Here is a 16,411-nt window from a genome sequence, read left to right as displayed (position 1 = left end):
CAAAGAGGGTCAAGAATAGGTATGCAATTCATAAAACAACAATGAAGAAACAACAGTGGCTTCATCATGATTTAGAGGTCAGTGACCAGAGGACCCCACAGGGGGTGAACCCTGAATGGGATTTGGGGGGTGGGGGAGGGTATTGCTGCAGTGGATCCTGGGCTGGTGGGGGAGGGGCTAGGAACAGCACAGATGCGCCTTAAGAATCTGTCATGCGAGTCATATTAACGTGTTAGGGAAGAATACTTTAAACTTTACATTGAGGTTTCCCTACTGGAAAGGCACCTGGGGGAAGTGGTTCCCCTCTGTAGGTATTTCTTCAGACTGCCAAATGATATTTTGTTGCAGAGCAAAAGCATCACTCAGCTGCCAGTAGTAACAATGTTGACCAGGTAGCCACCTACCTCCCAGGATAAAATAAAGCTGAGAGTAAGGAAAAGATGACTTGGAGTAAGCGAGGAGGGAAGAAAAAATGAAGAGGGGAAAGAAGGACCTTGCTGGTAGAACAAAGCTTTATGCCTCATCATCCATATGGTGACCCTGTCCTGTTCCCCCCGCCCCCTCCTCAATCTGATCCAGGCATCACCACCTTGAGGCTGATCCAGGCACTGCACAGCACACTGATGCCTTATTCCAAAAAGGCACTGGGCTGTTCTTTGAATACTAAACAATATCTGCAGGGAGGTCATCAGGCATGGCATCCCCCCTTTGGGGAAGGTGATCTTGCTGCCTTCCTTCCATCTATGCTTAATAGGAATATACAAGATCTTGCCCTTAGTGTGTACAGTTCACCTATCAGGATGGAAGTGCCGCCTCTGATATTCACGGCCTTGGTGGAGCCATGGCTGGTCTCCCCCAGAACACCTGCAGCTCATGAACCAGAGGTGAGTCCCAGACTATGCACCAGGTTACAGATATATGGGGGTCTCACCATGGACTGCACACATACCCACCCTTACAATAGGGGTTTGGAGGAAAGGCAACTCCACTTAGACAGACTGGGACTCAAAAATTGGCTGAGTGTCAACTGGGGAAAAATTCAAAAAGCATTATGATGGTGAGCATTAAATACATTAAGTTGTAGATGTCTAAGTAAAATAAAGATGGCTACGTGGAAAAATAAAATACCAATTTTGTTTTCTAAAAACATCATGACTTTAAAAATGGAAGGGAGGAGAAAAAGGGAAAAATAGAATAAAATGATTGTTCTATAAGTAATAAGAGGGGGTCAAGATATAGGTGACAAACGAAATAAGACTCCGAGTAAGGGAAAGGAATTTGAGGACATTAGAAAAGATACAAGTATAATGGTAACTATTGTAACAAAACTGAACACGCACGCGCGCGTGCGCACACACACACACACACACTACACAAATGGGGTGAGTATCCCAGAGGGCACTGGAGGTAGTTTTCCCAGAAAGGCTTGTGAATGCTAGGTGTTAAAACAAAAACCAAAAACAAAACCGGTGTCCACTACAGCCTCTCTCACTCCACACTTGTATCTTCTTGTCCAGAGTTATGCCATTGAACCCACAATGTCTGAAACTTGAGGTCAAAGAAAGAATGCAGATTCTGTGGAGGTCCTGGGAGGGGGATGGGGCCCAGGGCAGGAGACTTGAAGAGGTGAGGAGGCCATGGAGGGCTCTACCATCGATGTGGATAGACCAGCCAAAGACCAGCCTCTCAGTTTCTACATCATCTCATCTTAGGGTCCTTTACTTCCATTCCAGTGTAGTTACTGCCACACTCCAGAGCTTATCACCAGGAAGACTTCAGCCATCCAGATTATTACAGTCGGACATTCCACCCCTTGGCCTCGTCTCTCATTCTTCTGATTCATATGCCCCTTGTTAACTTTTCAACTCCAGGCCCTTCATTTTTCCACTTACTCCTTGTCTGTCGGTCAAGCTCTTGTTTACATTTCCTCCCTCTCAGGGGTAGACTCGATGGTCTGTCAGCTAACCAACATTTAAAAAGCTCCGCTACTAATGGGCCCCATCCAATCCCTTTTAATCCTTCCTGTCTGGCAAAATCCCATCTCTCTGCCTTTCCCAGAAATGCCTTCCTATAACTAATTGATCACTATTGGATTAAATCTCACAATGGAGTCTACCGATGCCACAGTAAATTCAGCCCCAGCACTAGCTGGAAATCACTCACTCATTCCACAAAGAATTATCCCATGCTTACTAACATGAGAACAAGACAAATGGAGCTTAGGTCGCTGTTTCCTTATTCCATTCTCTCTCCAGGGACACTCAAATTTATTTCAAATCTCCTTCACTTTCCTCAAATTTAGGCTGTCTCCATTTGCTCAGTAGATGTGCTGGACCACTGATCACAGAGGAACTAGAAGTCATGAGACAGGAACTTTCCATCAATAAAGCTTCACAAAAACCTTTTCCCGTTCCTCCTTTCCTTCTTTCCTGTTATATGAAAAGAGGTTTCCTTCCTAACCTCAATCATTACACTTCCTGAAATGTCCCTATTGAGAGAGCTGAACCCTTGTCTTGACGGACTGAGCCCCCTTGCCAGGTCTCCTCTCATCCCCTCCCTCTCTTTAGGAGGCACCCAGCTTCTTTCATTATTTTAAGCTTTCTATTACAGAAATGTTTGAACATGCACAAGAGCAGTGGAACTTCCCATGTAGCCCTTACCCCACTTTCACAGTTATCATCTGGCACGTGTGATACGGCCCGTCTCCTACACTACGGTTAAGGGGCAAAAGCCCATGGGAACATCCTGACATCCGTCTCTCAGGTGTATGCTTTGTGCCCATGTCACAGCTCTCACGTTTCTTTGACATTTACTACCTGTGGAGCTCACTGACCCAAAACAGATGGACAGAGCCATGGGGAGGAAACGCACTGAGCTTCAGATGCTCTGGCCATCAGTTCTGCTCAGCCCTGTAGTCAAGCCTGAGAAGTCACTGAGTTAACTCCTCCCTCCACCCCACGCAGAAAGGAATCTTCCTAAGCAAATGCAGTGCACGGTGTTGCAGTCCCTCAGTCACACAGTGACTGCAGCACGTAGAGAGCACAGAAGGAGAAAACTGTACATGTGATAAGGACTTCACATCACCATGCAAGTGTTTTCAAAGATTTAGAAGAAAGTTTCTTTCCTGTAATACATTTAAAACGAGCTACTGTATGATGAGTTAAACACAGGAGATCAAACACTTTATCTCCTCTCCTTCCCCAAAAGTAAAATATTACATGAAAAGATGCTCCACATCATTAGTCACCAGGGAAATGCAAATCAAAACCACTGTGAGATAGCACTTCACACACAGGATGGCTAGAATCAAAAAGTTAGATAATAGCAAGTGTTAGAAGGCCGAGAAACTGAAACCCTTCTATGCTGCTGGTGGGTATGAAAAATGGTGCAGCTGTTTTGGAAAACCGTCTGGCAGTTCCTCAAAAGTTAAACACAGAATTACCATATTACCTAGAAATTCCACTTCTAGCTATACACTCAAGAGAAATGAAAACGTATGTCCTCACAAGAACTTGTACACAAATGTCCATAGCAGTATTATTCATAATGGTCAAAAGACGGAAACAACCTAAACGTCCAACAACTGACGAATGGGTAAATAAATTATGGTATATCCACACAATGTAATATTTTTTGGCAATAAAAAGTACTGATATATGCTACAATATGCACAAACCCTGACAACATTATGCAGAAGTGAAAGAGGCCAGTCACAAATAACCTCATATGATTCCATTCATACGAAATGTCCAGAACAGGGAAATCTAGAGAGAGAGGAAGTAGACTAGTGGTTGCTTAGGGCTGGGGGGATGAGAGGACAGGGGCATGACAGCTAAAGGTTATGAAGTTTCTCTTTGAAGTCATGAAAATGCTTTAAAATTGACTGTGGTGATGGTTACCCATCTGTGAATATACTAAAAATCATGGAATTATACACTTTAAACGGGTAAGTTGTATAGTATGTGAACTATATTTCAATAAAGCTGCTAAAACAAATAAAGGATTTAAAAAGAATAATGCCCTTGAGGATGACAAGAAGGGGAGAAGATATAACAAAAGATGTCAACACAATTTTTGAAGACGGAAATCCGGTGCAGGAGTGGTAACTGAGTAGCAGAGCAGAGGAAGTGCTGGCAAACCAACTCACACCACAAAACCCCAGAAGATGGACGACCCAGTGGCACCAGATAAGGAAGAAATTAAGGGTTTCATGCTGTACACATGTTGAATATTTTGTTCTTTCCTTTGGTTCTTGTTTTATATTATGTATAATTTTTTTAAAAAAAATTTTGGGGAGGATGCTCTTTTCCAGTATTTTGTGAAACCCTGTTGAAATGTTAGCACACTTTAAATGTGCAAAGAGGATCCAGGGTTTCTTGCCTGGGACAGAACCTGCGACAACTGTTTTAAAGTCACCATTGCACACTTCTGGGGTCTGGGTAGGCTAGCGATGGCAGGTGCGGGAATCAAAGCCAGAAATTTCAAAGGTTAGGCAAAATTTGGGACAACAGCCAACGGTCCATTTTTAAAATGTATTTATTTAAAGATAAACTTGTGGAAAAGTTGCATGGATGGTAAACAACCATATACCCTTTATCCAGGTGTACCCATTAGTATTTTGACCCATTTTCGATATCTCTCCACTTTGTCTCTGTCTCCGCTCCCTCCCTCCCCTTTCTCTCTATATCAGCACACACACACACACACACACACACATGGATGTCCATGAATGTGCCATGTCCGCGCCCGGGATCCAAACCGGCGAAACGCTGGGCCACCAAAGTGGAGTGTGCAAACTTAACCACTCGACCATGGGGCCGGCCCCACCTGAGACTATTGTTGGTGGAGCTTATCTTGCTCAGACTTTAAAGGATGATTTGACAATCATGAGTCCTGGGGACCTTAGAGGCAGTCAGGACCAGACTTGCTATAAAAATAAACAATGCCAGAGAAGCAAAGATACATAGAGGGATTTGTCTGAACAGAGACCTCCTGCAGTCGAGGGAGGGTACATGAGAGGGGTGGGCCTGAAGTGTACCTTCCTTTTGGGTAGAGACGATGGTGAAGCTGTGGATGAGGGAGAAGACAGGGAAAGAAAGGAGCTGTCATTACTGGTAAACCCTCTCACATGGGAGGGAAAGGATTGGGTGTCTGTGGCCAAGATAGATTCATCAGACTCAGCGAGGGAATGCGGGCAGGCAAAGGGAGGACATGACACAGGGCTTCATTCCAGCAGTTTAGCACTGAACAATGAAGCTGTAAAAGTTATAACTATTAAATGACTAGCTAGCGTGGGGGGAGATGAAATAAACATATATACACCATCAACAAAAATGACATTATTGTTTAAAAAGGTACAGAGATGTCCATGGGAATTTTGGGGAAAAGATAGAAAGTAGATGGGGAAAAAAATCATAAAACCTTTCATGGAAGAAGTAACCATAGGTGTGATTCAAAAAAAATCTAAAGGTACTGTCAAATATGATTACAACTGTGCTCACTAGAAGTTATGCTAAAGAGAAGCCTAGTCCCTAAATCAAGATGAGTTTGACCCTGCAGGTCATGGTCCAGCACAATTGCTCTGTAAAATAATGGAAAAGTTTAAAATTTTGCTGGGAGGAGGGGATTTGGCAGAGAAAAAGAGGGAGCAGCAGGGTGAGACACCGTATGGGTGGAGGGGGCCAGATTTGAGAACCTTTAGAGGCTGACTAGCCTAAGAGGGATTCGGGGAAAAGAAGAACTACCAAACATTTTCAAGTTGTTTGCCCTGGGTCCACGGATGCGCCACGCCCTTGTGGCCCTCTTTCTCATGCTTTCTGTTGGTTGATACAGGCTACTCTGTTCTCTCATGCTTTTTGGTGATAGTGGATTCTTTTGAGGAGATAACGGGAGGTGGGGCTGCTGCTGAGTGTATTTCTGGTTTCATACAGGTAAAAACACATTATGTATGAGGGGAAGTTTTAGTTGAAGGCCGAGTACATCTTGGGGATGTAAATCCCTGGGCACAGGACCGACTTTCAAAGATGACGTGGGGGTCCAAAAGGAGATCACCAAGCAATAAAAGGCTCTTAGGTAATAGCTGGGTAACAGAATAAATAGAAAATTTCACCAAGGTGAAATATATGCTATGGTGAATATGTGGAGTTGGAAGGTAAGTTGGAAGGATCTAAAGGGCCTCAGAGGGGTGGACTGATTTGCTGGCCTGGATGGTGGGGGAAGAGTTGTGGGTTCATCACTTCTGTGTTTTCCCCTCCCCGACCATCAAGAACCTTTGGTGTCTATGCTAAAGCTCTGTGACGTGGGCCTGGAACTCTAGTCTAGAATGTGCACTCTTAACGCCCAGCTGCCTGAGGTGGCAGTGCACTTCTGGTGATGCAGATCACCCTCTTTGTCTGAGGAATGTTAATGCACCACGGCTGAGCTCCAGCTTGAGTTCCTAGGTATTCCCGTCCCTGCCTTCCTGTGTGGGGTGGGGCTCCTTCTTCTGTCACTCTGCTACCTAAAGAGGAGTCCATGTTTCCCAATATTTCGGAAAGAGAGAGACATCAATCAGGTAAGTAAATCAGGTCCCTCAGAAATATCAAATCTTTCTTTTCAAATAGATGCATTCAATGCTATCAATTTCCCCCTAAGTACTGCTTTTGCTATACCTTATAAATTTTAATAAGTTCTATTTTAATTTTCATTTAGTTTAAAATACTTTGAGACTTCTTCCTTGACCAATGTGTTTAGTAGCATGTTGTTTAATCTCCAAACATTTTAGGATTTCCAGCTATCCTTCTGTAATTGATTCCTAGTTTAATTCCATTATGGTCTGAAAACATACTTTGTCCAATCTCTATTTATTTTTGTTAAAGTGTGTTTTGTGGCCAAGAACGTGGTCTATCTTGGTGAATGTTCCATGAGAGTTTGAGAAGAATGTGTATTATCGGATGAAGTACTCTACAAAATGTCAATTAGATCACGTTGACTGATGGTGCTGTTCAGGTCAACTGCATCTATACTGATTTTCTGCCTGCTGAATCTGTCCATTTCTGAGAGAGAGGGTGAAATCTCCAAACATAACAATGGATTCAACTATTTCTCTTTGCAGTTCTACCAGTTTTTGCCTCATATTTTGACACTATGTTGTTCGATGTATAAATGTTGAGGACTGTGTGTCTTGTTGGAGCATGGACCCTTTATGGTTATGTAATACCCCTCTTTATCCCTGATAGTTTTCCTTGTTCTGAAGTCTGCTTTGTCTGAAATTAATATAGTTACTCCTGTTTTCTTTTGGTTAGTGTTAGCAGGGTACATTTTTCTCTGTCTTTATTTGTAATCTATCTGTATCTTTATTTTTAAAGTGGGCATTTTGTATACAACATTTAATTGGGTCTTGTTTTTTTATCCACTGACAGTCTCTGTTTTTTAATTGGTGAATTTACGCGATTTATATTTAGCGATTTTTTAAAAATACGGTAGGACTCATATCTACAATGTCTATAACTGTTTACTATTCATTATATCTATTCTTTTTTCTTCTCTTTTTCTGCGTTTTCTGGTTTTAGACAAGCATTTTATATGATTCCGTTTTTTCTCATCTCTTACTATATCAATTGTTCTTTAAAAAAAATTTCAGTGGTTGCTGTAGAGTTTGTAATATACGTTTATAAGTAATGTAAGTCCTCTGTAACATTGTTTTCATTCCTTTCACTTATCCATATACTATAATCACCCAATACATTGTCACTATTATTATTAGCTCAATTGAGAATAAGAAAAATAAAAGTTTCATTTTACCTTAATTTATTCCTTCTCTTCCTCTTTTTAATGAAGATCCAAGTTATCATTTTCCTTCTCCCTGAGGAACTTTTAAAAAATATTTATTGCAGAGCAGGTCTGCTGCTGATGAATTCCCTCAGTTTTTGTTTGTCTGAGAAAGGTTTTATTTCTCCTTCACTTTTGAATGATAATCTCACTAGATATAAAATTCTAGGTGGGTGGTGTTTTTTCTTCTTTCAACACTTTAAATATTTCACTCCACTCTCTTCTTGCTTGCATGGTTTATGATGAGAATCCCACAATTCTCATCCTTGTTCCTCTAGATGTAGGGTGTTTATTTTCCTCTGGATTCTTTCAAGATTTATCTTTTGGTTTCCTACAGTTTGAAGACGATATGTCCAAGTATAGACTTTTTTAGTATTTATCTTGTTGGGGTCTTTTCTGAGCTTCTACAATCTATGGTTAACCTGTCATTAATTTTGGAACATCCTTGGCCATTATTACTTCAAATATTTTTCTACTCTGTTCTTTCTCTTTTCTCCTTCTGGTATGCCAATTGCACATGCTACATATTTTGAAACTGTCTCACAGTTCTTGGATAGTCTGGGCTTTAAAATTTTTTTTCTTTTTCTCTGTGCATTTCAGTTTGCAAAGTTACTATTGACATATATTCAAACTCACATATTCCTTCCTTGGCCGTATGCAATCTACAGATGAGCCAATCACAGGCCTTCTCCATTTCTTGTAGTGTTTTTGGTTTCTAACATTCCTTTTTGATTCTTTCTTAGAATTTCCCTCTGTCTGTTGACATTCCTCATCTGTTCTTGTGTGCCATCTATTTTTTCCATCAGAGCCCTTAACATACTAATCATGATTATTTTGGATTCTATGTGTGATACTTCCAAAACCTGTGTCAATGTGAATGTGGATCTGATACTTGCTTTGTCTGTTTAGACTGTTTTTTCTTGCCTTTTAGCATGCCTTGTAATTTTTGGTTGAAAGCCAGACATGCTGTATTAGGAAATAGGAACTGAAATAAATAAACCTTTAGTGTGAAGTTCTATGCTCATCTGGCTAGGTGTTGGGCTGTGTTTAATATTTACCGTAGCTGTGCATGTCAGAGGCTTCAATTTCCTCTAGTGTCCTTGTTTTTGTGTTTCTTGTGTCTTTAGGTTCCCCTAAATCTCCTCCTTAAACAGAGCCTATGCCTTGCAACTCTTTCAGCTATGATCCCATCACTATACTGCAGCCCTGGGGACGCGGTGGGAAGGTGTCAAGGGAGGGGATATAATTAAATCTTTTAGTGGGCCTGTGTCCCTGGGTTTTGACCTTCACAAGTGTTTCTAAGATTTTGTTTTTCTTTTCTTTGAACTCTTTAGATGAGACAGGAAGGCTACAGGGGGCTGCAGTTGGGTAATTGCCCTTCACCCACGTGGGATAAGGCTTGGTACTCTTTTCCCCTGCTGAGGAGGCTTCTATTACGGAGCACACTCAGGGGATATTTCAAAATCCTTTCAAAATGGTAACCTTTCTCCCCCACCCTCCCGTGCCAGAAACATCAGAGTTTCTTCATGGTTCTTCACTGTGAGAACTTAGTAGGGTTCCTGGAAGTAACACTCACGAGTAGGTGGGGCCTCCCCTTAAATGGTCCTCCAGGAGTTTCTCACTTTCATGCTAGCCCACATGCATCCTCAGCAGTTTGTCAGTGTCTTTTTACGTGTTTCTACCAGTTTATGGCTCTAGTGGCTTCTGCTCCAGGTAAGCTGATCTTAACTGTGATTCTCTGCATTCACCCTCTCTGAAGATTTTGGGTAGTAGTTTGCCCTGCAACCTCAATTCTCTGGTGACTTCAAGAAAAGCCATTGATTTTCAGTTTGCTCAGCTTTTGCTTCTCCTAAGGACCGTAGTAAAGACTCCCAAGATCTTTAAGTGTTGGAGCTGGAACCAAAAGTCACTCCTCAAAGGATAATTCTTTATTTTCCTGTTCCCTTTCTCACATTTTTAAATGAGTTTGGCTGGGCCAGAGAGACACCTAAAATGGGAAGTCTGAGGAGAGGACAGACCATTGCTCTCTTAGGGGAAGAGAACAGGCAGAACTAGGGCTTCAGGGAGGACTAAGGATTCCATTTAAAGCTCACAGACTATCTGGGTGTGCTGGTAGGTTCCCAAATAAAATCCCAAACAGTGATTCTGTAGTCCTTGATTCAGTTATTTAGCGTTTCAGATCTGTGTAGGAGAACACCGTTCCCAGCACTTGATCATGAGTCATCTTGCCATGTCAGGTGCCACTTGCCAAGCCTTCCTTCATGTTGGGCAGATCAGGAGAACAGAGCTGAGTCTCTGAGCAGATGCTGGAGCAAGAGCTCTGTCCCAGGATACAGGGGCCTATCTGAGGAAGCACAGATGTGACTGTGGGCCTCAGAGGCTATGCCCTCCTTGAGCAGAGGACTTCTGACTGAGAATATCAAGTGCGGACTCTAGCCAAAAATCCTCCTTCGAGTTTTTCAAAGCAGGAAAAACAAAGTATTTTATCACCTTTAAAAATTAATAAAAGGAAGGAATGCAAAATTATAGGAATTAAAATAGAGAGTCATATTATTCTTGGATAACAAATATCTGACTTTCCTAAACAGAGAAGTGAGACCAATGAGTCCCAGCCCTTCATTCTTTTCTTTTTGTTCTCAGTGTCAGGGCAGAGCCAAGAGGAGAAGAAAAGGTGGAACACCAAGTGGTAAGGTTCTACCTATCCCACCTGAGCTCTCCAAGGGTGACCCTTCCTGTCCTTTCCATAAGGTCCCAGGTCCATGGTCTCTGAGGATGTCAGTCACTAGATACAGTCCCTCTCAGAAAACAGAGCCCTCAGAGGAGAGGATCATGGGAAAGCAGTCAGAATCTGAAACACTTCTCAGATTCCTGCTCTGCCCACATCTGGGCGTGAAGCAGTGATGGACCTGGGCAATGGGCGTTTCCCAATAAGTGGCCGTATGAGATGTCAAGAGTCAGAACTTCTGTCTCCTGACCTTGTGAAAGTACTTTGACTTCCTGGATGATCAGATTCTTCCTTGAAGTAACCAGTGACCTATGTTCCTCACATGGTGTTTTTGAGCCTCACATAGGATGACATACATATATGAATGAAAGCCCTTTGTGAATGATAAAGCAACATACATACGTGAGCTTTATTATTATCATTAACCGTGTGATCTTGAATCCCAATTCTTGGAGCTCTCCAAGTCCAATCTACCAAGGGTACCATACAGGACATTCTACTCTGCCTCCTAAAATATCTCTTTGCTTCTGTCTTCATCACTTTCCTGGTTTCCCAGGTTGGAGAGCTTGCCAGAGTGAAGCAGAGGAGGCAAGGAAGGTGCTTTCTCTGCTGCAAAGGTGACTAAATACAATCCTTCTTTCCTGTATCCCGCTTCTTAGCAGGGTCTAAGAATTTCTAGGGCCTCAGTGAAACGTGAGATTGATAAGGGAGGGAAAATCCTCAGATTTTGAAATCCAGATTGTGAAAGTCTTAGGGAGAAGGAAACAACATAGATTGTGAGCTCAAGGAAGTGGGGGGATGTGAAAGGACAGTATGCAATGGGTGCCCCTACCTCTGTCAGACCAGGGCCCCATATATTTGTTCAGGTCCTGGCTGCAGCTATGTATAGCCTGTCTCCTTCAGTCCCCGGGGCCAGTATCACGATACCACCTGCTTTCGTCAACTGCTATGTCTAGACCCCCTCCTGTGAGGTGTGTAATAACACAACCATGGAGGTCAATCGGCTGCTGTTCCTGGAGGACCTGGAAGATGATACTGCCTCTGTGTCCTCTCTGCTTCCACAGCTTCTGGGACTGAGTCATCATTCACTCTGTCCTCTGCCTTCTCAGAAGTCCCTCCAGGAGACCTAACACCATCCCCTCCACCTGACCCTTCCCCACCGCACCCCTCCGTTCTCTCACCTAACCCAATGACACCCTTAGCTGACTTTCTTTCACCCTCACCACCGGGTCACTCTATGCCACCAGAGCCTTTTCCTCCCTTGGAGTCCAAATTCCCAGCAGACCGTTCCCCACCCCAACCCCTTGCCCTTCCCCCTCTGCCACCACATGACACCCAGGCAACGGGTCCTATTCTCCAACCAGAGGCCACTCTGTCTCTGAATACGATCTTCTCTCTTGACCGCACCCTTTCCCAAGATATTAACCCCTTACCAAATTTGTCCCAGATAATGAATCCCAATGATTCACTGGCTTGTCATCACGCAGCACCAAGCCTGTCTGTCTCACCACCGACAGACCACCCTTTAACTGTGACTCAATCTAAATCGGTTTCCATCTTATTGAAGTCTCTTCCAGAGAACTCATCTCCAGATAGCCCTGGTGGGTTGTCCACTTATGTCCCAACAGTCAGAGGCACTGACCATTCAAGTCTGTCAATTTCAGAATTCTCTTGTTGTCAGGCTCCTGCCAAGAACATGTTCCTCCCCACATTATCACACTCTGATTTTCAACGAGAGCAAGTTTCCCTCCGTCTACCAGAGACCTGTCTCTGGGGAGACTCTGCTACCAATCACATGGAGGCCAGCAGCCATTCTTTCCTTGGCCTTAACGGCCAGGCATTCTTGGCAAGACAAATAAAAAAGAGAATGGATTTCCAGATATTAGAGAAGAAAGAAAAGGAGGAAGGACTATTTTCAAAACAAATGTGCTCAGAAAACCAACGGATGTCTTCAGGGAATTCATTGCAGCCACTTGACGTACAAGACACCACAGCCCCCTAAACTGGCTGGGACATCACAGGCAAACCAGAGCAGCTGAGCATTTGTCAACAGCTACTGTATGTGAAGACTTTGGGAGAAAACTTGCAGCAGAAATATACCCAGCTCTTTTGGGGTCTTCCCTCTCTGCACAGTGAGTCCCTGCTGGCCACTCTCCTGGTTTCTAGAAGTAGTGCCCCACTAGGGTCTCATTTTGTCTTATTCAATGGAATCTGTAATGCTTCTGCAGTCAAGATGTGGGATCAAGAATCTCCACCACTTCCCCATTCTCACCCTCCTCCCCTCCCCGATGTACATCTGCAACCCTTCTCTCAGACCAACCCCCAATCCCAGCCCCCACCTTTCACTCAGGTCCAGCCCCATGCCCACCTTCAATCCCCACTCTCAATCCTACCATCTTCTTCTCCATCCCAGATTAGGGACCATGGAGTGTCTTTCCATAGATCCCAGATTGAGTCAGACTCTCATATCTCAACTGAAAATCAACACCTGAAATGGCACATGTTGCAGAAGCAACAAGAAAGTCTGTGGGGTTTAGTCCCTGCATTCCAAAAATCTCAAGAAGCCACTTGTCCTCAAGCTCTCACCCCTCCTTTGGTCAGCCAGTCCTCACATGCCTATGTGCCAGTCTCTGTCCTTTCTGGCCATTTTCATATCACCAGTGAACCCCAGGATAAAATGGAGCTCCACATTCCAAGGAGGCTATTCTCACACTGCTGCCTCCATGCCAGTAGGAATCTAGAGTCTCTGTGTAAATGCACAGAAACATCTCGGCAAAAAGGCAGACATGCTCACTCACAGCTCCGTCAGCTTCAGGGCCAGAGTAGCAAGGATCGAGCAGAGACTGAATTGAGTTTCCTAGGAAGCTTCCATGAGACGATCTCAACAAAGTTTCAACTAAGGCAGGACATGAAGAGGAATCTTGGATATATCCTAGAGAAGAGCCCAGAAGATAGTCCTCCAAGGGTCTCAGAATGCTACCTACTGAAGAGTCTGAGGGCTGCCTCAGAGACAAAAAGTAGCTGTGTGTGTCACTCAAGGAATTACTCAGGGAATGAACTCTTAAATGTCTCAAGGAAGGACACAGACCAGAATGAAATGAAAACCATTCTTAGATTACATCTAAGCCAGAAGTTTTGGCAGATCACTGCGGGGAGGAGCCCCCTTGGGGTGTGTCATTCATGGCTGGCTGAGGACAACCCATCCCCTCCTTCTCGGAGTTCCCAGAACAATATGGAAAACAGAAATTTGAAAAACGTAACAGTAGGTGGGGTCCACCCCCAGATGACCACTCCAGAGCTTTCTTTTCTGGATCCCAACACCCGACAGGTGCTAGAAGCCCATATTATAAGGTTTCGTGTGAGTCAGAGGTGGGGCCTACCCCTCAAAGTTCTTGAATCCATAAAATCCTATAAGTTGAGAGAAGCCAAAACATGGCCTCTTCCCCAATTTGACTTTCTCTCCTCAGCCACCTATATTTCTGGGGTGGATTCCAAAGCTGAGGTTTCCAAGCCCCCTGAGGGAAGCTCTAAAAGTTTTCAGGGAAATAAGTTGCAAACAACGAATTCAGTCCCCATCCTGGATCTTCCACTCCCTGCTACCTCATCTGTGGGCAACGAAGGACAGGGGGCCCTAAAACCATCCCACTCTGATATCGACCGGGAGCTTGCCAAGGACATCCAGGCAATCGAGCATGGCAGACAGACTTCAGAGATCCTCACACACAGCTTTATAGACAAAGTGAGTCACAGTAAGACTGCACTAGACAATAACAGATGCAGCTGAGAGGTGCCCACAGGCAAGCTGGGGCTGGACATGTGCCAAGGGATGAGAATGTGAGTTCCAGTGATAGAGAGGACATGATTCAGGGCCAAAAGATAGTGGAGAAGAATTGAAAACATTTTTCCACGTCCACCATGAACTTCAGGGAGATATTCAAGGCTGAGGAGCTGTGCGTTCTTACATCACAATCTTGTGACATCTTGACAACCAACAAGTTGGGAAGCTCCCAAATGGTAAATATCAATGTGAGCAAAGTAGAAACTACCCTGACCAGTGAACGTCCCTCATCAAAAATACCAGTTCCCCAAGATTCCAAACCATCAGACATTAAAAAACAGCTCCCTACCGAGTTGAAGTTTCAATTGAAGGGCAAGGAACATAGCCAGCCTAAAGGCTCTCCCGCTGACATATCCCTTACTTCAGATAGCTTGCCTTCCGACTCCTCACTGACTCAGTCCCAGAGCGTCTCCAGTGGGGACATGGGAGCTTCCCAGGTGCTGCAAGTCCACTTGGAGGACAATGGAGATTAGCGGGAACCCTGGGCATCTAAGCATGTCTCCTGGAAATGCCAGGATAGGAATTTCCCACCAGCTGCAAAGACAGTGAGACCTCTGGACTCCAGAGCAGGAGAATGTGGAAGCGAGGATTCAGGAGTTGGGACGTCTAAAGCCAGAAAGAAGAGCCACTCTATTGAGGACAGAGAATTAGAGGGCACTTCTCCGTATCTGTCACAGAATGAACAGTTTCCTCCTGAAAGTTACTTCAGAAAAATAATGAGGCAGTTTTTTCAGTGGATTAATTCCAAGAAAAAAATCACAGGGCAGGAAAGTCCCCAGCAAAAAGCCAAGTTCACGTCAACCTTTGCAGCGCTCTGAGACCCAGCTCAAAGTGAAGCTCTCGTGAGCTGTGGGCCTCCTGAAGCTCATGAGCTCATGGCAGCCATCGGGAAGATCCTAGAGGAGAAACTGGCATGGAGATACGAACCTGAGGCTGCAGAGTTAAGTCAGCAGAAGGGGGAACTGCAGGCCCAGGTAGAGCCTGACGAGGGACATCCCTCCAACCACGGGGCTCTCTCTGACCCACAGCCAGGGGAATGGGCAAGGACCACATCCTGCAGCCAAGATGCTGTCCCTCCTGACAAGAGTTTTCGTACAAGGGTTAGACAGAAAAGAGACAGGATCAGACAGCCCTGGAAAGTTGTGGCCTTCAAGGACCAGCATTTATGCCAGAGTCAACCCCCTTCCTCACCCTACAGGGAGTCTGTGCCCTATCCAAGACCCACCTGCATGCATGATGTATGCCACGTCCCTCCGGCCACCCTCACCTCTAATGAAAGCACTGTGTTCAGAGATCTGACTCTTCTATTCAAACAGGAAATGCTTCTCCAACACTTCCAGGGAGGAAAAATATCCCCAAAGAAATCATTCAGTCCTTGTTGAGAAAGCATTGCAGTTTTCACGAGAACACATCCTCTGATGAGAACCATGGTTAGCACAACCAAGGATACTGATCGTCCTCAATAAATGTTTCTGCTAGGAGAGAGTAGTGTTCTCTGTGTGGTGCTTTGGGGGAGTGGGTTTGGGGTTCCCAGCGCTTATGCTCAGGGAAAGGAAGGAGGGAAGTCAGCTCTGACTGATTTCCTCTTTCGGTTTCTGCAAGATGACCAGTCCCTTGTAGGGGGCCTGACAGTGGCTTTCTCAGTTTTATCTTGGGTCCTGTATTTGACCTTATTCAGATGTCCTGTACTTAAAACACTTTACTTTTTCATAAAAAGTACAAAAAGTTTACTCTAAAAACTTTTGGGCCTTTTCAAAATGAGAAAAACCCTTCAAGTCCAGAACTTGGCTCAACTTGTCTTTCCATCTGCTCCCTCACTATCCTGAACTATGCACAGCTGCAGGGTGGGATGCGTTCCTCTGGAAGGATACAGCCAGAATTTCCCCTTGTTGCCTCAGAAAGTTGTGGAATTGGAAGTGTGGGGGTGTTTAGGCCCTGAGGTGAGTGGCAGGGGGAAATGTTGCTCTTGGATCTCTTGGTGAGGAATGAATGTCACCTGCTCCTAAGAGCCTTTCTCTCCCTCAGGAAGTCTGGGTGGT

The 16,411-nt window shown here is 44.4% G+C and overlaps 1 protein-coding gene across 7 annotated transcripts in view; it reads right to left on the bottom strand.

The window, feature by feature from the left end:
• The window catches only part of LOC138915130 (ral guanine nucleotide dissociation stimulator-like), a 63,255-nt gene that overhangs the window by 38,641 nt on the left and 8,203 nt on the right, over positions 1–16,411 (bottom strand). The gene's annotated exons all lie outside the window — the stretch shown is intronic.

The sequence above is a fragment of the Equus caballus genome, chromosome 14 (genome assembly GCF_041296265.1).
Source record: "Equus caballus isolate H_3958 breed thoroughbred chromosome 14, TB-T2T, whole genome shotgun sequence".
NCBI classification, from domain to species: domain Eukaryota; kingdom Metazoa; phylum Chordata; class Mammalia; order Perissodactyla; family Equidae; genus Equus; species Equus caballus.
The sequence above is the reverse complement of the archived record's forward strand: the minus strand, read 5'-3'. Positions and strand labels throughout refer to the sequence as shown.